This window comes from Neocloeon triangulifer, unplaced genomic scaffold (genome assembly GCF_031216515.1).
Source record: "Neocloeon triangulifer isolate White Clay Creek 2 clone unplaced genomic scaffold, ASM3121651v1 ptg000002l, whole genome shotgun sequence".
NCBI classification, from domain to species: domain Eukaryota; kingdom Metazoa; phylum Arthropoda; class Insecta; order Ephemeroptera; family Baetidae; genus Neocloeon; species Neocloeon triangulifer.
This window is the reverse complement of record NW_026775545.1, coordinates 9,637,956-9,662,905: the sequence shown is the minus strand read 5'-3', so window position 1 is coordinate 9,662,905 and position 24,950 is coordinate 9,637,956. Positions and strand designations below refer to the sequence as shown.

The 24,950-nt window shown below is 36.1% G+C and overlaps 1 protein-coding gene across 2 annotated transcripts in view; it reads left to right on the top strand.

Moving 5' to 3' along the window:
- The window catches only part of LOC132202730 (5-hydroxytryptamine receptor 7), a 77,393-nt gene that overhangs the window by 41,748 nt on the left and 10,695 nt on the right, over positions 1-24,950 (top strand). The window contains exon 2 of one of the 2 annotated variants that reach the window (XM_059629850.1): positions 1,359-1,440. The gene's annotated coding sequence lies outside the window, so the exon portion shown is untranslated. Of the gene's footprint in view, positions 1-1,358; positions 1,441-9,051; positions 9,210-24,950 lie in introns of those variants that run through there. The other variant, XM_059629842.1, reaches the window with a different exon arrangement.

The window sequence follows — 24,950 nt, the reverse complement described above, 5'->3', positions numbered from 1 at the left end:
CTGCCATCTAGCGTTTGGAGAACGTGATTTAGTTATGCTAGTTGCCGCTAGATGACGCATTATTTGTAAATGAGATTTTTAATCTTTTTAAAAATTCACGTGTTACCATAAAATTTAGCTCTAATGTTATTAAAATATACAATTAAAAGATCGTTAATTTTTTTTTAAATTTTTAAATGAAATGTAAAAAGTTTTAAAATTTTAAAAATCATTAACAATACTTTTCAAAAAATCTTGCAGGAAAGTATAATAATTATAAATCATATTATAAAGTTTTTTTTTTATAGATTATTCATTATTTAAAAAAAGGCACTGCTGTGCTCGTCTCAGTAAATCTTAATATATTCAAATAGATTTACATTACTTCTTTTTATGTTTATATTTTATATCCCTTTTAAATACTTTTTATAACACTTTATATAAATAAAAAAAAAACATGATAATTCCATATCACACCACTTACAATAATAGATAATAGTCTCAAATGTTTCTCCAGAAAATATAAAATTACAATTTTAATTTCATGAAAAAATTTTGCTCATCTTATAAGTAAATAAGAAGTGTTAGAACAATCATAATATTCTATAATTTATAATTTGAAAAAAAAAAATAACACAAATTCCCTTAATATAAGTTCAATTAATCATTAATCCCAGCTTAATATAGTAATGAAAATAAGATGCTAATTAAAAATAAATAGAAGAATTGAATTTGGCAATGATTGATGCCAAATCGGTATTGAATCAGAATTAATTTAAATTTTTTTCAGTAGGAGTTGGCTCAAGAAAATTGAATTATATTGTCGAGCGCTGGAGTCTGCTAGTGTCAAGTGTTCCCAAGTGCAGACATTGACCTTGATCGCTTTTTGATAAAATGGAATGTGCAGCACCCAAGTGGCCAGCGGCGGCGCTCTTGCGAAAATTGAGGCGCGCTGCATATTTATAATAGCAAAGTATGCACGAGAGTACACTATTGCGATTGCACTCTGCTGTTCGAGAGGCCCTAAAGTCGAGCGGTGCCTCGGCGAGTAGCTCCGACACAAGTGGTGTGTTGAAATGCTTGAAATAATGCGCCTGTGGAATTGTAGATGAGAGACACTTGCGAGGAGAAATTTATCTTCTTCTAACGATTTAGTAATAAGAAAGTTAAACAATAAGTGCACCTACTATTATCACCGTTGATAAATCACCAACAAAATAATTAACAACTATCAATAAATATTATAAAGCTGGAAAGGCTATCGACAAACGCATCTTTATTTTTAAAGATTTAATTAACTGAGAAAATTTAGTGTACATAATTTCGTTGGTTTAAATAACACATTTCCTTAAAAATTTATTTATATTTTTGTGTTTCAGAGAATTTGCCAGAAGCAAATCGAGATGCTAATCTTCAATAAATTCAGAGGAAATTTGCTATTTTTGATGCAGAGGAAGCCAGGTAAGTTTTGGTTGCTGGAGTCTGCCAAGTGCTCATTAAGCGTTCTGATGGCTAACGTTAAGTTACAAATTGGTTCGTGTGGGCGGCCCGCCTGTCAGAGTCTTAGAGGCCAAGAGCTTGATTGACTTCGTCGAAAGGCCTTGCTTCCCATTTTGGCCTGGCAAACCGCAGTTTTCGCTATTTTCCCATAAGGCACGCATGCAACACAATTGACGTGTTTCAAACAAGGCAAGCGATAATTTATTTTTGACAAAATGTCAATTGAAAAAATTACTGCCTAAATATAAAAATGGTGTGATAGGTTTTTATTATTATTCATGGAAGTCCCAAACATTTTCTCATAACAGCAATGTTAGGACACATTGGCTATTTTTTATATCTCCTAAATTTTATCTTACAAAATTTTAAAGTAAAAAATGTAAGAATATTGAGCGAAATAATAAAAAAAAATCATGCCAAATTTATGGTTATTAAGAACGCAAAAAAAAATCGATGTTATAAAATTTTTAATTGATTTTCATTAAACTAAAAATTTGATGAAATCTGCGAGCTCTAAGTAAGTAGGAAATTTAGCTGTTAAGGATTATTTAAAAATTTAATACATTCAACATATAATTTTTGAGTGTAATGCGCCTTAATTATTTGTTTTGATTTAGATTCTATATTACACATTTTACATTCATAATAGTCCCGAAAGAAAATTTTCCATCACACACTTGACGCCTAATGCGCAATACTTTGGATACAAAACAATAAACGCACGTGTGTGCCCAAAATCCATTATCTATGTGTTAGTCCTAAGGAAAATTTCAGACACCTTAATTGGAGTCAAGTTGGCTCGTGGCTTCTGAATGGAAACCTCCATTGCATAATAATAATTTCGAGGTGGGCGTCCAGCTATAAGATAATATAGAGGACTGCAGTGAGAAACAACATTATGCATGGCTAAAGTCTGTGCTGCATGGATATAATTGTGCATATTTGTTGTTCGTGGAATTTTGAATTGAAGCCAAAAACCTGTTTGCTAGATAAGCAACAGATAAATTAACTTGGTGTGAGGGCAGCAGAGCAGAAATAATAATATTTTCCTAATAATTACACGCGGCCCACGTGCGGCTTTATTTGATTGCGTGAATAACGTCAATTTAACTCATTCATAGATCGAATGAATTATTTGTATTATAGTTTATGCATAAATTATTATTGGAAAAGGGAGGGTTGATCCTCGACCTTGCTAATGTCTGTCGAGCGATTAATGCGCGCGCTTGGGAGAGATTTATACGGTGGCTTTTTCTTATTGTTCGGTGTTACACTTCTTCTGATTCTTATTTATTTTTCATTTGTTTGCGTGTGAGCTCAATCGGATTCATGCATTATGCGTGTGTTCGCGTGTGCATCGCATTAACAATTGCGTTCTATTTATTTAAAACGGGGTAAAATATGCAAAAGGAAGAGAGTCCGCCCACAAATGACCCTCAATTCACGCAGATTTGATTCCATTCATCAATTCATTTTTCCACTTCCTTTGCATAAATGGCATAAATGACTTTCATTGCAAACATATACTCTCGAAATTAATGCCAAAGCTATTTTTGCTCTCTCCTTGGCTAGTTTCTTGGTTCTGATACCTACGAAACACTGCTTTTGGTGTACCAAAAGCTTGAATACATTGTTAATCTTCTTCTTAATGGCGCAATGCTATTTTCTTGCTTAGATTTGCGTGAATTTCTTGGATAATTTAAGCTATATGCGTCCTATTTAATTTAGCGCAAAATTTCTGCTCCACTTCAGCAGCTGCATTAAATTTCAGCCTGGTGAGTGTGTTGAATTAATTAGCTCAGGCAGGAGGATTTGTGTTGTTGGACGAAATTTGCTCACTATTTATAAATAATGTGGCAAACAAGATCATATGACTTACACAAACATAAAATTTCACCGAAATTTGAATAAGCTTTTTTTCCACCCAATCGAGATTAAAAATTGATAGCAAACTTTAGATTTTTGTAAATTGGCAATGAGCCGGAATAATATATAGACATTTAAAGGGATTGACTTTTGCTGGTATTTCAGTAAATTGAATTTGAGTGTTTATACGAAACAGGAAAATAAAATTACTTTTTTTACTTGATATATTTACTTTTTGTAGAACAATTTTCTTAATAACCAATTTGTATAATTACTTGCGTGACTAAATTGTTTTGAGAAAGTAAATTATTGATTAGTTTATAAAATTTGGAGATACAGAACATAATTATGCCAATTGAAATTTTTGTGCACTTTTCACTGAATTAATTGTCACTGTACCGACGGGCGCAATTTATACGCAGTTTGCCTGATGCAGTCTGCGCCGCTCCTGACTCGGGAGCAGAGATCGTCCGAGTCCATGACCGCCGCCCCCGGACCCCTGCATCGTCGCCACGTGACGTCACGATTCCACTGCACTGTGGGCAAACGTGCCCGCACTCAGGTATGCACGTCGTAATTACCTCTGGCTCAAATTCAGCTGCCGAGACTTTCAAAGGATGGCGATAAAAAAATGTTTTGAGAAAATTGCTCTCTTGGCGTGAGATTTCACCCTTCATAGCATGAAATTTATTTGCTTTTAGATATTGTTTTCATTCCTTTTCGTGATCAATCACAAGTCACGACGTAAAATTGCCAATGATATCGCATTTAACTGCAATGTAGTGTTATTGTATTGTCAGTCTTATTTCTTGAGATCGCGTAGGAAAATATGCAACTTGCTGCGGCGGTGGGATATATTCGAAGGTGTTTTATTGCCTTTGCGCACAGGTTGTAATTCAACACTACCAAGAGTGGGACGCTTTTTTGATCAGAGATTGAGATATTTTCAGACGCTTTTTCCCGCGAGAACCGCACTGCACGCTGCGCATAAAAAGTCAAAGCATTTTCATTAAAATGCAAAAGCGCGAACCCGAGGCTCGCTGCTGGATTTATTACGGCTGACAATTACGGCCAACTGGATTGCCTTACACTAAAAAGTAAATTATCAATCACCTGTTGGGGACGTGAAATTGATTATCCAAATAAGAGCAAAAATCTTTTAAGCACAACTTACTCTCTACACTTTTAATTCATATTGTATAATATATGTAGATAATGCACATTTTTGTTCAAAATCAAGAAAATAAAATAATAGAGAATTTTCATGCTAATGTCTTGAAATTTTTAAACTGATTCTCGTCATTTTCTTTGAATTTATAAAGTACTTAAATATTATTTTCCACTTTTATTTATTTGATGAACAAATGAACTGTGTTCTTTTAAAATATTTGCAGCTTTTCAAGCTAATATTTTTCTAGAGGCGTCCACGCAGGCCAGTTTTGGCGCTGTGTCGGTTTTTGAGCCGGCGACAAAAACTGCAACTAATTGGCAGAGAGGCGCTATTTTGAGCTCGTGTCTGCCGCCGCCTCTGCTCCCATTCGCGAAAGCAGCCCTTTGTATTTTAATCACCCGCGCCGCAGCACTTTCAGGAAGAGAGCGCTGAACACAAGTGGCCCCCGCATATAAAAATATCCTGCTGGAGATGCCCCCATGCGAATGCAAAAGACCAGCTTTAATGTGTATCTACTGTGTGGATGCATGAGAGTGACACTGCAATTCTGAACGCGAATGATTGATTAAACTCGCGCCGTTGCCACTCGCACAACAGCGCTGATTGTAACAATGCAATCGCTTGTGTCGTTTCCTCGTTTGGATTGATGGATTTTTTGCACCCTTTCTTTGAGTGCGGCGTAATTGAATCATCATCAAAAATGGTTTCACTTCTGCTGCTTGACAATTGTTGCAGAAAATTTTCACTGGAGTTTCGGTGAAAGTGAACAACACAAAATATTTAAGAGAATCTTTTATCAAATTGTGTGACAGTTCTGAGTTTTCAGTAGATAGAAAATAGAAACTATTAAATGAAAGTCAAGATTTTTTTAACTTGATGATTATTTTTAAATATAATATTATCTCATTGCGGCGGTTAGGGTACTTTAATTTCTTGGAAATTCTTGCTAGCTGATGGTGCCTTTTTTCTTTCAAACGAATTAATAAATATTTTTGAATTCAAGGTGCCATATTATAACACTTTTTACCCATTTTTACCATTTAAATGGTTTTTCATCGTTGCACATTTTAAGCAATATCTATTCTGTTAATGAGCGACTTAGTAAACTTCTCCTATTTATGTAGAAAACAACTTATTTGTGGTTTTATGCGGTTTTATAGATTTAGATTTTTTTTGTAAAGTAAAAAATTGAATTAACAATTTTAATATTTAAATATTTTAAATATTGTTTTTATTTTGCCCAGCAACTAACTCAATTTTCAATAAAATTTTAATTAGGTTGCAATCTTGTTAAATGTATACCGTTTACACATTTCATTGAAAAAGTTAGTAATTTGCACAGAATCCTTCTTACATTATTATTTGTCTTTCAAAAGCTATAGTATATAATAATTGAATAATCGATTAAAAGCTTTTTAAAGCTTTGCTTAAATTAAGAAAAACACAAATTGATTTTTTTTATTAATCATTTGAATTTCTGGTTCCTACATCCTACATTAATATCATTTCCGCGATAATTTATTAATTAAAAAAGCATTACTTCCAGGAAGAGCGAAAGCTGAATTAGGAATTAAACAAATGGATGAATTATTAAACAGATTAAGCAGTGGGCCTGCCAACAGTTGCATGAGCAAGATTCAGAGAGCGTCAGAGAGCGTGTATTAATTCACTTCCAAGTCAAGAGTCAAAGCCATTTTTTCGCCAGCGAATTTGGCCGCAGCCCAATATCTAGAGACTTTATTAGAGGCCGTGCTCATAAGTCACTCTCACGGACCACAGCATGTCCTGTTCCGCGAAAATTTTTGTGTTTTCTTTGGCTTCGGTATGAAGCGCGCGTCTGACAATAGGGCTTCTAGCAATTTTTTCTTTGCTCAAAACACACTTAATGGAATCAGCATGGGTTGAGAGGTTGAATAGTTGATGCGAATTTTGCCCTGCCCTGAAAACGTGCCGCGGATGACTCGTCGCTTTATAGCTTTTTTCTATAATGTGTTGGCACACTCTCTGTTCGTGCTTTATTTGTTGCGTGCTATAATTTGTAATTATACATACGAAGCGCTCCATTTAAATAATTCACATTGAGAGCGATGATTGCAAACAGCAGTTGAGGGGATCTATTTTGTCTCTTTCCCAAGTAAATGTGTCACTTCGCGTTTTCCTCGCTTTTAAACCATTTGTTCTGGTGAATAGTAAGGAAAAATTGAGACGCCATACAATAATTCTTATGAATATATTCCACTCACTCCAATTGTGAGTAAAATTTCCCCTTGAAAGTTTTATTTTGCGCAAGAGCAAAATTGAAGCTTTGCCAGATTTCCAAGAAATTATATAGTTTTGTTGTACCAGTTCTGTGTGTACATGAACAAACCTAGGCATATTTCCATTATAATTTTTTTTTTTTAATTTTGAAAAGGGACTGAAAAATTTAAAGCTGTAATCCCACTTTTTGCAAACTCGCGAGCTTCAGTTCTATAGTTAATAAAAAGTTACGTTGTTAGTTAAGAGCTCTTGACCTTAAATGAAAATATCTTTTCGTAAAAATATCTTTCAGTACCAAACAGCCTTCACAAATTATTTACCAAGTCAATAGGGACTCTAATTAAGAACTTTTTTACTACCTTTTAAAATCAACGACAAGTGACTTTTGGCAAATAACCTAATCAGTTGCCTTGAGAATAATGGAAAAGTAGTTATAAGAGATAAAAATTTTGTAATTAAAAGATAATGCAAAAAGAAGCTAAGCACATCTGGCTTGATTTTTTGCATTTTATATAATTTAAGATTTTTATTGGTTTTGAGCCTACGCATGTTTTTTTTTTCAATAAGAAGATAAGCTTCAATATTTGTTCTATTTATAAGCCTATCGCCTTATTTTTACACAAATATTCTTCACAAATTTATTTCCTCTCGCTGTATGCTTTGAAATTTATTTTTATTTTCCAAAAAAGTATCTTATAAAAGTAGAAATAAAAAAATTAACAAGCAACGTATGCTACATATAATTTGCAACTCCACATTTCCTTCATAACTGGTACAGAAGGAAGAATTATTATTAGGGTGCTAGCAACGTGTCTGGATGTATGTAAAGAGGATTTTTCCTCCCTCTTTTCATGCACAAAAGCCGCTCTAATGATGATATTTGAAGACTGCCTCTCGCTCTCTTTTCACTTTCTCTCTCACACATGCGAAAAACGAGCCCGGCGCCAGAATGTGTGCGAAAATCAATACACCTGAGAAGGCTGCGAAAGAGTAACAAATTCACCTATTGAAATAACAAACACGCGACGGCGTTCCTCTCTACACATCATGACTATAATATCGCGGCGGTGCGTCTCTTTCTTTCCTGCGGCACAAAACCTTTGAAGATGAGGCAACTGATGGAGATGTTTTTGGTTCCCACGACCTCCGCGCGCTGCACTTGTTGCTGTCACCTTTTGTGTTTAAGGGTTGTAAATCTCCCCCTGTCTGGATGGATGCTGCCTAACCCGAAAATAATTGGAAGAATGGGATTGGAAATCCAAGACAAATTCTTTTCCCACCGGCAGCAAAATCTTTCTAGAAAAAAATTCAATTTAAAGAGAAGATTCAATAAAAAATATACGCCAATAAACGATTACACTAGTGGCATTTTTTTTTCAATTTAAATTATTCTGCCCTGACAATGGTACTTTGAAAAATTGTGTTGCTATTCTGATCAAAAATACGTGACACTAAAAGACAGTTTTATACTTTCTCATCAAGATTTTAATTATAGAATTCTCTGAATCTTTCGACTATTTATGATTCTTTCATGAACTTCTTTGCAGAGTTTAAATTTTTAGCATTAGGACGGTTTGAATATTAAAAATTTTTCTTTGTAAACTTCAATCAAATGTTTTTCTTTTATTTTTAAAGTCTTGTATTAAAGTTTCTTTTTTCATTTTTAAATGAGTGCCATCAAATAAATTATATCTCTAATTGTAAGACAAAAATTAACCGCTAAAGAAGATTTTTTGAGACGTATATGTTTAAAAACTATTGTTTATCTGTGACTTTTTTACAAAAATTTTAGCTGGAGTTTTTTTTCTTTAGAAGGGAACGCTTTTATCCAAAAATCTACTGTCTTAATTTTTCGTCTAGACATTACTTTATGAAAATTAAATAAATATTTGCAAATAAATTTCTTCATAATAGAAAAAAATAAGAGACGGAAAATATTTGAGTTCAAAGTAAAATAAAATAAGAAAACAATCAAAATCTAGCTACTGCTGGTATAAACTACATTATATAACACTATATAAACTATAACTCAGGTGCCGTATATTCAATTTTCCTGGTGCTGCTCCTGCCTTGTGATAACCAGGGGGCTCTAAATTTTTCCCCATTATCCCGCGGGCAAGTGTGTTGTTTATTATGAACAGTGCACATACCTATACATACAAAATAGACGGTGTGCGAGCGTTGTGTGAAAGAAAAGCATAATATAATAATACACATACAGGCGGCCGCCGCAGCAGGAGGGGAGGCCGAGAGAGCTCTGGCGTGGGTATCTTGCCAAGCAGTTAGTTAGTCCGGTGCACTTTCATTGCGATCAGTGGCCAGCCAACAGCCTTCCTACCAAGACAGTGCTCTCAGACCAGCCACTTTGCCGCACAATGAGTGTGTTTTGAGCATTGCACGGACTCGCATACCTTCAGTCAATCTGGATACCCTGGTGAGTACCTTGCTCTCATTACGTGCCATACAAGTACCTTGTTTTTGTTCCATCCGTCTTCACCGAGCCGAGTTATGAAACTTTTTTCCACTCCCTGCTACATATCCGCAAATTTATTCCAAACGGTATATGCTTATAATTTATTTTAAGAGGTAGTCCGGGCAAAAAATATTTCTGAGGAAAGATCAATACAGGAAAAAACTGGTCGGGACAAATTTTTTGTCTGAAAAAGTATTTCATTACCACAAATGAAAATTAGTTTTGAGGTTGTGTCCTTCTTTGTGAAGATCATAGTGTATAGTCCGTTAACACGCCGAGTGTGCCAAGAGCGAGAAGAGTCATTGCGCTTGTAGTGCGCATGAATCATTTTGATAATAATTACTGGCCCCAGTGCAGTGATTACTATAAATGCTCTCGGCCAAATAAGAAGAAAGGCAGACAGATGTTTCTGGTGCTCACTTTTGCTCTGTTTACAACTGAGAGCTCCCTAGTGACTAACTTGTAACACTGGCATTCCAAATTTATCCTAGACTTTCAAAAAATAATGTTTAGATTTTTATTTTAATGTTTGGAGAAAACCTTGAAAAAATTACAGAATTTATAATATTTTTTAAACAGAAATTTTGAAGATTTATTTTGTCGTGAGATTTTCACAATACAAATTTTACTTCCAATTTCATCGGCTAATTATTATTCAAGTATCATTTGTACACATTTTTATTAATTTAATTTTTTTTCAAATTAATTTATTTTATTGCTCACGTGTTACATACTTAATACATCCTTTACCTCAACCGTCCATATTCCATTTTCCTCTGAAAGTTCTCATGTTGGAGAGCACGATTGTGATTAACGGTATGGATCTATTTGGTACCAAGTGCTTGTATAATCTCAGTCAGATACGGGGAAATTCACTTTTGTAAAGAGCCAGGCGAATAATATAACGCTGGAGATCGGTGTAAACGCTCGCTTCCTTGTTTTGAAATTTATCACGCCTCATTCAAAACAAAAATAAAGCCCGATCATTATTGTTTCATTTTAAACAAAAATTATTAGGCTTCATTTTTGTTTAAAATTTTTTGCCCCCCTGTTCAACTAAGAACCTCAGTTATTGAACCATTTCCTAAATCAGGAATAAAATTAAGCTTTTTTAGTGAGCAAATAACTTCCAATTTCATATATTTCCTATATGGTTCCACTTGATGACTGTGCAAAATTATTACAGTCTTTCGGCTTCCTGTTTAAGCCTAACGTATCCAATAGGCCATGCAGCTGTGAGAACTTCAAACAGAAACTTTCGATGCCAATACATTAATCATAAGGCTCCTGTTGACAAATCCGCGTATCAAGGCCGCGTTTTAAAAGGCGCACGCAATTTGCATTCCTGCTGAAAGGATAATATGTTGATATTATTCCGAAAGCGCCACTTTGTGTGCCGCTCGATGGAGCGGAAATCGGTCGCGCCACCGAGTGTAAAAACAATCCACCGCCGAATGCAAATTATGCAAATGTCGCGGGTGATAAAAGCCACTCGCACTATACCGGCGCTAGATCACAATCTGGCGTGAAAAAGAAAGAGGGCTGCCGATCGATAATTAAACGACGGTGCCATCATTCGAACCGCCGCGAGTCCTTGAGTGCTAATTTTAACGCCCGACACGAGTCGCAACAGATAGATTTATACGCCATGCTCGCATGGGTTTAAAGTGCAATGGGTGCATTTTTATTTGCTCGTCCGTGCGGCATAAATTAAAATGAACACGTTCGAAAGTAGAGTTGTGCTGCGCTATTTATAAATTGCAACTCACTATGCAGTCTATGCACAAAGCAAAACCGTACCACCCTGCAACTTACGGAAAGTGCATGATTCATCCCGGATTGTTTAATCTGCTCGAAGGCTACAATCACCTTGAGAGAGGATCTTAATTTATCCTCTCAATTAACTAACCTTTATGCAGCAGCATCTATGGATGATTAAAATAAATAGTTTGAAATATCGGTTTTTTTTGCACAAATTTTAAAAGATGACAAATCACTTGTTACATCTCCTAGTGATTTTTAAAGTGTGAATTTAAATATTGCTGCATAGACAACAAGAAACTTACATTAAACGCAATCAAAAATTTGCCATTAAATATTTAGGCAAGAAATTGTTAGAAAGAGGGAAAATCAATGGTTAGGCAATTTTAAAGGCTTTGGTAATCCAAAAATATATTTTCCCTAAAATTCTTTCGCGTTTTGGAATTTTTTTCAATCTTTATTAACACTGTAATTATAAAAAAAAAAAAATAGATGATGTTTTTGTAGAACACTTAAAATGTCAAGTGATTAGTAAATTAAATTGTGAAATTCTGTATTTTAAAAATGAAAGCAAATATTTTTATATATTTTACAGTAATTTTGTAAAATTCTTTTTAATCTCTTTCACTAAAAATATTGAAAAAATTTAACCTCAAATTTTGAAAAGCGAACAAAATATATTATGGAAATAATGAAACATATAAATAAATTTTCAAGTCTGGTGAACCATTTTTCTAACACGTCCTGGCTACAGTTAATTATTTTTATTTGCACAAAAATTTAAAATGCATTGACGTATGCAATCAGGTGTTTAGAATTATATATGCCGCTTATTTATATCTTTAATCCAGAGAGTTGATTAATTAAAAGGCTTTATTTCCCAACGGGCGTTGGTGGAAAATGTGAATGTTGTATAAATATCTGCACACGTTATTTAAAGCGGCAGCGAGTTGAAAGTAATACTGTGGGGGAGGCAAATGGTGTTTGCATTTTACAAAGGTGTTACCTGCAAGGTTCAACCCATAAATTACGCCCGGGGATTGTTTCCCAGTTGGCTGACGGGGCTTCACTCGCTAAGCCGAATGTATATTAAATTATTTTTGTTCACACGCGCGGATCAATGAGGGTACTGTAATACATTATATTATGTTTGGTCTGCGAGGAGACTAAACATAGTATAGGCCATGCATGCCAATGCTACACTTATAATGTATGTCAATTGAAGGGCGATCAGATGACTCTGGCTTGTTGTGTTAAAATAATCAAAAGCTCATATCGCATGATTCCCCCTTATTTATTTAATCAGTGGACTTGTGCACCATTGGCAGTTGTAATTGGATCAGTGAAATGTACAAGAGCAATTTCATCATTTTTGCCTCGGAATCGTGAACTTTTCAACGTCATTGCGATGAGCTGGAAAAGGAGCAACGGAACGCTATTGATAATTGCACATAGCCAGTGAGGTTGTTGAGTCTCCAGCGGACAGCTTTTTCGTAAATACATTTTGAAAACATAAATAGCTGCTCGGCCAATTAGAAGGGTTAACCCAGTTTTGGAATGAAGCGCCTCTGATTTATTTTTACGCAATATTAAAAAAATATATCACTTTGGTGTGGAGGCGTTGGATTTCAAAATGACCTATATATTTACAAAAATTCATCATCTGAACTAAAATTATGAAAAGGAAAATTTTAAATGTGACTCATTGATGAGTAAGATATTTAAAAAATTAATTTCAAAACTATGGATTTATTTTCTCTGACAAAATTTCTTCAGCAAAACATTGTTTTGATTCTATTTTATCTCCATTTTTACAATTCCGTTGTGGTGACCCATATTTGAAATTGACACGTGCTAGATTGATGTCGATGTAATTCACTGAAAATCTTCTCCGGCGGAGGAGTAAAAAATTATCGCGTCGAAAGCCGTCGTTCAAAATGAACAAGACAATACAATTATTCTGCTCGTCGTGACAAGCAATTCTCTGGTGTGATATGCTGATTTTCCTTTCGCAGTGTCAAAAGCGATTTTACGCCTGATTTCCTCGCGCCTTTTTAACCAAGATGGAAAGTTATAATCGCTCTTAAACGCGTAACATGTGACGCAACACAAACCAACTACTTGAATTATGATTAATCAAATAAATAATCGGAGAATAATTACATGCCCGTCACACCGTGATGTGCCACGAATTGTTTGCTGCTGGATTGAGTTTGAACAGCGTGGATGGGTGTTGACGTTTATAATTAAAAAGTAAAGGCCACATGCAAATTACGCCTTGCTGAGAAGGGCTCGTTACTATTAAGCGTAGTTACTTGCCGGTCAAGCACCACATAGTCTTGATTTATTTACAAACCTTCATCTCCGAAAAGGTGGAAACAATTTGTAATTTTATCTCAACGCCCAACTTTTTTTTATTAATTTTCTAGGAAGCTTTCAACTCGAGAAGGTTAACTTTCTGCGGTTATTAATGTAATTATTAACTCATTACCTCGATAACAATGGCTATTTTTTTTATTTTATTTATGCCAGTGGGATGTACTCAGAAAGCGAGAAAAAGTGCAACACGGTTTTTATTTGTTTCCATCAAGAGCAATTAGCTCTGAATTTAATTAGAGAAGAGAGGAAAATCAACACGAATCTCGGTTCCTGCGCCGCTACACCAGGGAGTCATTAATCATTAGTTAAGCTCGCATTAAAACGCCTCGCCGCGAATTTAATGAATTATTATGCTGGTGGGTGTTCCCTATTGAGAGCTCCGCGCATCGCCCGTGGCACAAGAATCTCGGGGAATTACGGATAAATTTACAATAAATTCTTTGTCCTGATGAGACATTATTTGGCTCTCTTGCAAAATATATTGTTTTTCGATCTTCAACACTGAAAACAAATAAACGCAGAGGAAAAGCCCGTGGTGTTAACGAACCTGACGTGTATACTTGAGGCGCTCTAATTAAAATTCGCCGGTGCTAAATTAGTATAAGAGGCGAAAATTAAGGCGAAACTGTTTCGCGTACCCTTCGAAAAACATCCGAACACAGCCGAGTGTCCTCTCTCATCCTTCTAATGAAGTTCCATTCAGCAAAATTTCTTGAGACGGTGAAAGAAAAAGTGGACGATGCCCCTATAGAAAAGAAGTGAAATATATATTTGGGCAGAGATTTATTGGCACTCTCATCTTTCCTTCTGGAGAGAGTCCTCTCGTGTTTTATTGACGCTGAGTGAAGCGAAAAAGGATCATTCGGATTAATTAAGTGCTGATGCTTGCAGTCTCTGAAGAGCGTTTGGGTCTGTCAGGTCTGTTGCTATGCCAAAAAGACCAGCACATTGCGCGAATCGTGTGGACGGGGGCGAAAAAGAGTGTCGCGCTTTTCTTGCCCATGACTCACAACGGGCGAGTTTTCAGCCCATTTGAATAAAAGCATAATAATTCTGTCTTTCTCGCATGAAAACAATGTCATGTACCAACAAGGTACACCTGATAATTTGCATTTTAACAAAAATTTGAATCTTCCGGACGCCACTCGAAACAACCAAAGTCAATAAAATTGTAAACATTTTATTTATAATTTGATTGTTAAATGTACCATAGTTTCATCAAGATTTGTATTTCAACAATTCCAAAATGAATTTCTTTAAAAAGGTTTAAAAAAACGGAAGATTATTTAATATTAAAAAAGAAAATATAATTTTTAAAGCTTCATCTTTGATTGCAAAAAACCTAAAGCAATTTTTAAAAATTGCTCCAATTTTCGTGCATTCTTCTCAGAACTTATTTTCTGTTTGCCAAGGGGAGTTTCTGGAAAGAATGTGTTGCTAATTTCGTCGCAAGCTTTGAACTTGATGGTGCCAATCCGTTAAAAACCACAAGAGTTGACACTTTAATTGTGCATTGCTCAAAGCAAACTGCTTACAGCACGAGAGCGTGTAGAAAGCTGTAATTACACTCACCTGCGGTCACACAAACAAACAAACAACACCAACAAAAATAAGAAAAGACGATAGAGAGACCTTCGCACAGGAAATTAAAAATCTCTTAGCAAGATCGTCATTTAATTAAAGTTGTGGCGGGCGGACCGATTGAAATTAAAATTCCATGGCCTATCAGATGGCTGGCTGGATGAAAATAATGCGCTTAGAAAGAGCACTTTCACTGATTGCACAGCAGGAAGGAAAACACCTGCGATGAGCGCATCACCAGCCATTCACGACGAGAAAATAAGAGAGAGAGAGACACGCGCCGGCCGCTTGAATTATTTATATAAAATATTTATTAATTTATTTCACTCTCAGCTACATTTTAATTGCTTTGCATTCTATTGTGAGGCGAACGAATGCCCTGCGGTCCTTACTTAGAAAATACATTCAAACATTTATGATGAAGCTTAACGTTTGGTGAAATCGTTGTGCGTCGAATGTGGGTCTAGTTCAAGAGTGTCGAACGCGCGCAATTGCAATTATATTCATAATGATCAGCGAGCGAACTATATTTATGTGTGAAAAATGCACCTAACTGCAGCTCTGAAAAGCTAAAGCAGAGGTGCATTGTTTGTCCTTAGAGGAATTAGGCCACTCTGGAAATTTATTGCTGCTGAGAGATTTTTGCCTGCTATGAGTAGCGCAGCCTGTTCTCTCTCACACACGGCGGCAGAAAATGTGGCGTGTGAGACATTAAAGGTCTCAAAATAGCTGCTGCCTTTCTCACCCGCATTAAACTCGTTTGTTGCACACAATATAGATGCTGCGCATTCTAAATTAATTTACAGTTAATTGTGTTAATTCAAAGGTCGTTGCAAATGCACTTATTAAGCGTAATAATGGTGCAATAGAGCCATCATTTATGTATACCATAGATCTTTTTGTTCAATCATTTTTCCATTCACGTCAGTGGTAATTCTAAAATTTATATAAAATCGTGTACAAAGATCTAGTTGCATTTTATAGACGTCTGTTGCACAAGTCTAAAAATAGATTAGTGCATGATATAATTTCAAATAAATGGAATATAATTATTTAAACAAATTTTCTTGCTTTTTTTATTTATTTTGCTTTAATCATCACTGGAGGAGAAACTCATAAGTTTCTTCTGTTATTCTACTTAATATTTTTTTCTTAAAATTATTATTCTTTAAAAAAATTTAGCTTTTGTGTAATGTTTTTAGAATGTAATAAATTGCGATAAATTGAAATATTCAATGACGGTGACTCCAAATTTAGTTGAACTTTTGATGTTGGAAAAATGTTTCCGAGAAGAACACTGGAGAAATTTTAGAGTTCTGCGTCCCCGTCTATATATCCGATCATAAATTATCTCTGTAGCAGTCGTTTCCGTCTGGCCTGTCGGGGGTTTTCCGCAGTTTGGGGAAAAATAATTTTGGCACATGTCTCAATAGGGTCGCTCAGCAGTCACTCCATGATTTATTGGCCATGTCGTCAATCTCAACCCGCGTCCTCGTGTACTGCATGGACTAGCTATAGCTGTTCTCGAAAAATATAGTTCACGGCCTGCGTGGTCCAATGATTACAAATTCCGGACGGCCACATGGCTCGTTTCAGTCACTAGTGTGTCAAGTGGAGCCTGCAATAATAATGAATCGCTTGCAGTCTCTCTCTCTCTTCTTCAAAAACTTGCTCTAAATGAGCTGCTGATTTAATCTGGAGAGGACTTTCAGAGAGTAATTGCGTCAAATCGGATCGCTCGCCAGCAGTTTGTAAGAGGCAACTTTTAAAAAGTTCTCGGAAACTTTTTTGCCCCACACCGTGAAATCCTCTTCTCTGTAATCAGAAGTGGCTTTCTAAGCGTGCAGCTTGTTGATTAAATTATCTGCTTAAACTGATTTGTGACAAGTTACGCTGCCAACTGAGAAGAATTTAGTACAGTGATGCTGTGCCAGTTCCACGCGCACAATTTCCCACGTGAAATGGATTTTTAAGCTGCCTATAAAGTATAAATATGACATTTAAATGGGAGCCAATTTCATCATCTGGTTTGAATTTTCTCACCAAAGGCGCGAATTACTGTTGCCCATTTTTTTTTTACCAAAATTTTTTTGTTTCAACCAGATAAACCAAAAATTAACAGTGCTTGACCATACATCAGAGTGCATTAAGGAAATTTCAAAACCTTGGTTAGAAAAGAAGATCTATATTAGAAATTTGAAACAGCGAACTGCGGCTTTGGTATCACTTGCAAACATAAACAAAACCAATGAATGCTTCGTTGACGTACAGAAAATGAAGGAAAACCATCAATTTGTTTGTCAACTGTGGGCAAATCCCAACCTTGAATGAAAGTGAAACGCAATTTTCATTATTTTCATGCAACATCGTGTTGCATTAGAATCAAAGTTCTTGACTTTCAAGATTAAACTTCAGGATGTTAAATTGAGCAGCATAAAATAGAGGCTAAAGCGTATTTTGAAACATTCTCATGCCTTTCCTTCGTCCACATGTGTCTCCCACACCCGTGGTTTATTTATTTATTTATTGTCCCAAAGTAATCCACCTGAGAGATTTATCTGGCGGTTGAGAAACGTTTGTGCAACATTTTGATGTGCAATTTGAAAAGTGATGGCATTCATAAAATTAAATAGCACCGGCCGCCGCTGCATAGGCGTTGATTAATTGCGACTATTACACGAGAAGCTGCTGCTGCTGCTGTGTAGTTCCAAAGATTAGAGACGGTGACCTTTGCGACGCACGACCTCCCAAAGGACCAAGGTGTTGGTCTGGCTTATCGCACGCTTCACTTGAGAGAACCCGCCGACATGACATTATTCTCAGGCCGGAGCTTTATTGCCGCTTGTTTTACCATAATTCTTCGCGCAGCAGGCGAAAATGACAAATAAATTGCTCTGGCAAATGGCTCTGGTTTCGTTCCATAACGATGGGGTCAAATTCTTGAGGCTACATGAGTCAACGTTTTGTGATGCAAGAGGAAAATTGCATTAAAAACATTAGAAAAAAAACAATTTTATTATTTTAATTTTCATAAAAATGCAGTAATCAAAAAGATCTGAAAATTGTAATTAATTCAATTAAAAAAAAATCTGAATGATGTTGAGCTTGTGAAGATTCTCTCCTTGATTTGTAATTCAAGGAGAAGGAGCACGTGGCTGCTTTCTTATCCAAGTCGCGCAGATAAGCTGTGCAAAGAGAGGCTCTCTCGTGGAAATACCCCAATGAATTATTCAAATTAGATTAATCTGCAGCGGCTGGGGGAAAATAACTCATTGTCTGGAAGGCTGCTGAGCAGGGTGGCCTTGACTCGCGGCGTGTCACTCCACGCTGCGTTCTCCAGCGACTCACTCATTCGGATCATCCAGTATGCAAATAAACAACCAGGGTAGTGAGAAAGAGCGCAAATCGCACAGAAAATTGTACCGTTCGCCGTTTGACAGACGCTATTTGTTTTCCTTTTACCCACCTCATGACTCAATCTCCACTTCATGCCTGTCAGCGTTTCTTTCAGTAAAAGTGAGGTGTGCTCTCGCGTAATTATATTTGCTAAATGGAGCGCAAATGTTCAGTAATGAGTGATTCCACCAATCATTATCACCCCTAGAACAAAGACTGGTTTTATTTTCAGCAAGCTTACCTAACTGTCAACGTTTTGACACAATTTTGTAAGAATTGCCTAAATTCTAGATTACCAAAATCTTAATTTTTGTTAACCAATAATATTTTTTCATCTTAGAAGGATGCGAAAAGATCTCACAGACCGGCAAATATTTATATTCATAAATAATAATAATAATAAAAGTTATCACGACCTTTTACATCCAGAGAATAAATTTACTATATCAGTTCGCACTAGAAATTCATCATATTTTTAATAAAATTTCCAAACAGTTCAGAAATAATGTTTAAAAATGTATTAAACTGTACTTGCAATTTTTGTTCTTAAAATAGAGCTCTGTTGCTTATTATTTTTAGCAAGCTGTTTTTGAGAGAAAAAGTTAATCTCGACCAGAAAGGGGCGAAGCAAACTGGTTTCGGTCGGAAACTGCGTGGTTTCGCACATGTCACATTGGTGGTGCTTGACCCTTAATTTTTTTTCCTCGTCGCAGGTGCCAATGAATTTATTGAGTCATAACTCAGGCGAGAATGTAGCACGCGTGACAATAAAACGATCATAATTCATTTGCAGCTCATTTCGATTGTCGTCTCTCTCGCTGCAATAAAATAATCCTTTCCCAGCAGCACCGGCGGCACGGGCTTTTGGTTCGCGCGCGATTGACGCATTTCACGACGCGTTGGCCGCGAGCGGGGCTTTTGTTTGACGTGAAGCGTGTTTTATTTGCATTATCCTCTCGCGATTAGATGATACAGTCGAAATTGAATTGATGGCCGGTAGCACCGAGGTGCGCAAATTGTTTCGAATGGAAAGTGAAATTGGCGAGGCAGCATTATTAGAAGCTATTTCCTAATCGAAAGGCAGCAGATTAGATTTTTATTTTTAAAGTAAGATTTTCTCCTTTTTTTATTTTATATTATTTTATTTTCCTTTCTATCTTTTGTTATGAATTGGAGTTAATAATAAGATCATCGATTTGATAAAATTTAAGGAATTTCCGGAATTTGAGCTAAATTCAATCATTCAATGATGTGTTTTGAATCAAGAGAAGCTTGTTATTTGCCCAAATTGGAGTTGCAGGTATTGGAATTCGGAGAAACGTTTTTTTCCAGTGGGCGTCAAGTCAATTTGTGACTTCTGGAAAAAGGAGATTTTTGAATGATATAAAGTTTCACTGATTGAAAAGCAGGGTCCTGTTCATGTGCAATAGCCATTTGAATTGGAGATTTTTTTGTTTATTTCAATTTATTTTCCATAGAAATTGATTGTCTGCCAGTTTCGGGTTTCTCTTCTTCCCTTGATTGCAAATCTCACATAGGTCAGGATCCGATTTATTCTGAAATTCCATTAGCACGGTGTCACTCGATACCCGCTAATAGACGCCAAGAATAATACCATATTATGTAACATACACTTGGTGCTCTCGCGGGTTGCCAGCATTAGCAATAAGGCAATTTCAGTCGGTGCTTTTTGCGAGGCTTCATTTGCTGCACTCTCGGGTTACGCATGTAAAGAGAGCAGGCACTTTGCGAGCCCATCTCTTGCCATATTTACTGGAAATTCACCTCTCACGCCTGCAAATGTATCGAATATTATGCAAAAATTTAGAAATGGTCTTCATTTTAATTCCCTACCTTAGTTCAAGAAGGGTTGAACAAGGAGTGAGCAAAATTTCAATTTACAAACAGTGAATTTTTTTAATTACAGCAACTTTTAATTTTAATTTTAAAACAGCAATAAAAAATTTTAAATAAACTTTTAATTATATATAGTTTTTTTTTAAATGAACACTAAAATAAAATTCATCTTAATTGATTATTTTTTTGGTCAACAAATATATCACAAATTTTCTTTTAAAAAAGCAAAGCCAAAAATATTGGAGAGCTTTTTAATTGCAAAAACCTGTTTGATCATAAATAGAAACCCATGGATGCATGAAGTAATATGCTATTATTAGCTCGCGGTTTTATTAGTCCTTCCCAGAATGCATAAACTTAATTGTCCGCAATTATGCAGACGAAAAACCGAGCTTTATTGCACACTCCCGGAACAGAGCAGAAACGCCCGCTTTTGAGAGCACATTATAATAAAATAAGACAGAAATTCCTCCAAGCACGACGGCCGCACATTATTTTATAGAGCCGCAATTTGATCAAGGAAGCACGTGCGTCTAACTCAATCAATGGGAATAGTGCGGCGAAGACGTCTGCAAGTGGTATTACAATTACTTGTTACGTAGCAGAAAGAATTGTTGTGACGTCATTGTTGCAGAAATAACGTATTCCCCCTCGCTCGCCAGCTCCTTTGTCCTTTTTTTCTGCATCCTGGCACCAGCACACGAGACTTTCTATGGTGGAAACGAACGGGTCGGCCGGCGTGTGTGTTGGATAATAATCGTGCATTCGCAGGGGAAGCGCAAGCAAATCGCCGCCAACCGGTGTGTCGAGAGAAAAGTGATCTTTGAAGGCCAAGGCGCCGTCGCTCCGTGTCTTGCCGGCTAATGAGCGACATTCAAACTTGCGGGCTTATAATGCATGCACGATTGAACATTAAAAGCAGCAAGTGATGCAACTAATTGCCATTTATGCAGCCGAGATTTATTGCCGAATATTGTTTATGAAATCCACACCATCAAAAGCGCAAGGGCAAAAACTGCTACAATAAAAATCCTTTAGTTCAGCAATTCTATTGCGTAAAGGGCTTGAATATGGTTTAAGTTGGCACCGCTGATAAAGGTTGAGACCCTGAAAGAATCTTTTTATAGCTTAAAAAAAATAGGAGGAGGAGATTCAATTATCAGCTAAACAACAATAATTATCAGCTTAATTAAATTAGATTTTTTCCCTTGATTGTTGGACATCAATTATTTTCTTTTAGTACTATTTTTTTTGTAATTTTTACATTCTAACAACAATAAGCAACGATAATTATTTACTTATCAACAGACTATTTTGCTTAATTTAAAAGTTTTAATCCAATCCTGCATTTTTTGTTCTTTTTTTTATGAAGAGTTGCAACTTTGAACTTAATTAAATATGAACTGGTGCCAATTTATTCAATAGTGTCGTTGTTTGTTTCTTTTGGTGGTACAGAAAGACTTAAAGATATTACAGTGGAAGTTTTTAAAGTATACGGATCTGAACTGTTTAACTTTTTAAGTCAAACAAGCATTGAGCCAATATTTATGAGAGTCCACTAGTGTCGCTGGTGCACGAAGAGCAAAAACATTTTTTTTACATCCAAAAATATCTTGCAGCTGTTTTGCTCTAGGGGCCTTTTGCAAATTTATCAAAGGGGGTCTGATTAATCTTGAAGGAACCAGACCGCTGAGCAACAAGAAGTACATTTTCCACCAGATAAATCATCACCGCCTTTGCTCATTTTGTTCTTCAAAGGCTTCGTTTCTCTCGTCGCCAATTAATTCCAAGGGGTCGCACGGTGACTTTTGGCAAAAACCACCTCGACCGCCGCAGGTCTTGCGAGCTTTCATCTCTGCAATCTTAATCTAAATTAAATGAGACCCAAATTAATCTAAGAAGGGGCAAACAAAGCGGTTGGCAGAGTTTATTTTTTGTGCGCAACACATGTTGCCGTGGGATTTTATTTTCGGTCGATCGCTCGTCAACCATGTGATCGGAGCGTATTATTTTTATTCCTCGCATCAGCGCTTGGGATTTTTTCGCCAAGGCGCCTTGTGTGTGTATATTTGCAGGCAAAACAACTGCGCCCGCCCGCTGACGTACCGAGTGGTTGTTTGATATATTAACATACGTGAAAGAGAGAGAGAGAAAAAGAACAAAACATCCCTTTGTGTTTTTCTCACTCACTGCCGCCGCGGATTACAAAACTGGCAACGCGAATGCAGATGAGCAAAGGGAAATCTAATTTTAGCCCGCGGCTTTTTTAAACTCGCAAACAAACACGCCATATGCACCGGAACAAAGAAAAAAAAAATAATAATCCGAGCATTCCTCTAGCTGCAGCGTTTCCGAGTGAAATTTCGCCACCACCATTCGTTTCCAAAAGCGAGAGCACAATGACCCAAAACTCGTGAACCGACCGACCATCAACTCTTCTCTGCGCTTTATTTTGAAAAAAGAAAACAACGCGCGTTGAAACATTTATTTCGTAAGTTTGTGATGAGCCTTCAAGTTGAAGGAGATCTATGAAAATGATAATGGCTCAAAATAAGCCGCCAAGATCCACCATTACACACACAGTGAGACTATTAAACCGTGCTTACGTGCAGCCTTTTTAATTTATCCCATGTACAAACACGACCGTTAACGCCGCCACGAGAGATTTATTTTCAGTGGGCAAATTTGAAAAACAAGTTTGAAATTGACGACAGCCACCGCTTTAAATTACTTAACAAGAGAGTGCTCTTGGATTAAAAATAGCCATTCGGATTTACCCTTGATTCCTTTGTTTGCAATTAAAAAGAGACTAGGAAGCAAATTTAATACTGTGACTACTTTATAATTTAATAAAATTTATTTTCAATTAAAAAAATTTTTGCTATGTTTTATAATTTATATTATTGTTTGATTGGTATTGTTTTAAACGCTTATATTATTTATTTGAAGTTAAAACTAATTTTTACAACTATGTTTGCGTTTTAAATAAAAACAGGCAAACACGGCATTTTAGTTTTTTATATTTCTTACAAAAATCTGCTTTGACCAAATTAACATTTTTTTTATACGCAATGCAATTATTTTAAAATTTAAATGATAAATTTACTCCAGCCTTTTTGTTTTCACATTTATTGTAAGTTGTATAATTGCAAATTTTGTGTGTATCTCTTAAGTCGCAAATGACAAAGAAATTCCAGCTGTGGTCAACAAATGGATTACTTTGTTTCCATGCTGTTTTTGATTGAAGATAATGCAGAATAACATGACGTGCTCCAGCGCTCATCCAATAAAGCCACACGTGCGTGTCTCCATGACTATATATAAGCATAAACGCAGCACCTAAAGCATATATCCGAGTGAAGAGCTAATGTAATGAGCGGTTTATTATTCGCTGCCATTGTTGCATAACACCCATACAAAACAAGCTCGCAGAGGTGTCACCTCCGTCGACTTTGTTATTCTCTGGAAACAATCCTAATGGCACAATATGGCATAATTGGACGCAGGGAGAGAGAAAATTAACTCCCTTTGAGATCTTGGGGAAGAGATAAATTAAATCTGCGTGCCTCGCTAATTGGTTGCCGCTGCTGGAAGTTCGTTCATATGTATGCTTTATTAAAATAAACAAGGTATGCATAATACAGCAATAGAGTTAATTGTTGCTTGATGTACTTGTTCGATTTGAAACAACTTACAATCTCTCTCACGTGTTGCAAGTCACTTTATTAAATTAGTATCTGGCGAACAACTTACTCATTTATTTGTAAAACGTGCGTATTATTCAATTCTGTAATTGTTCACGGACATGAAAAAAATTCAATATTTACATACCCGTATACAATGCAAGGTTTTGTTAAAACAATTAAGCACACTTGTGAAACTCTCGGCCGCTTCTTTCTGCATACCAACCAGCTCGAACTCAGCTGGGAGAAATTTTTCAAAATTAAGCTTTTCGTAATGTTTGAGAAGTGAAAAAATATGACAGATGGAAACAGAAACCAACCGCAAGAAATTTTACGGCCTGCATAATATATACTGTTGAAGAGATATAAATTTTCTACTTTTCCTTCTGCTTTGAGGTTTTGAGGAGTTTTTGAAGATCTCGAGCACCATGGACAATATTTGCTTATCGCTACGAGTGTCTTCCTGTGTTTATGAAGAGATGAGAGGCAAACGTTTACTCTATAAAAAGCGGCGTATCTCGGCACTGCTGCTGCTACTTGACATTGAATTTTTCTTACTTCTCTGAAGCCTTTGCGACGTCTCGGCGTAAACACGCGGAGCGACATTAAAAGTATTAAAGTAAACACGCAAGAAAGTGTTTTAATATTGCATCTCCTCAACAGCATTTACACAACCACTTGTTACGTTGCGATGTTTTAATCGCTTAAAATTAAAATCATCCTTGAAATTATTTGCATGTAAATTTAATCACTTGATGTTGTGAATTTTTTGTTATTTCTCTGATTAAGATTAAACAGATCGCTCGCGTTTTTCTCCATGTGCGTAACCAATTATACAGAAGACGCACGTGAGATATGCAGAGTTGAAGCGGATTTCACCGAATCAAAGCTTGTTGATTGACAGAAAACACACGATGTGATCCAGTTCTGCAATTAAGATAACATGCCAAGGAGAAGATTATTTGCGAATCAGTGCCGCTATCGATGGGTAGGGCGGGGTGATAATTGACAGATAATTGCATTACGCGTTGCTAGACAAGGACGA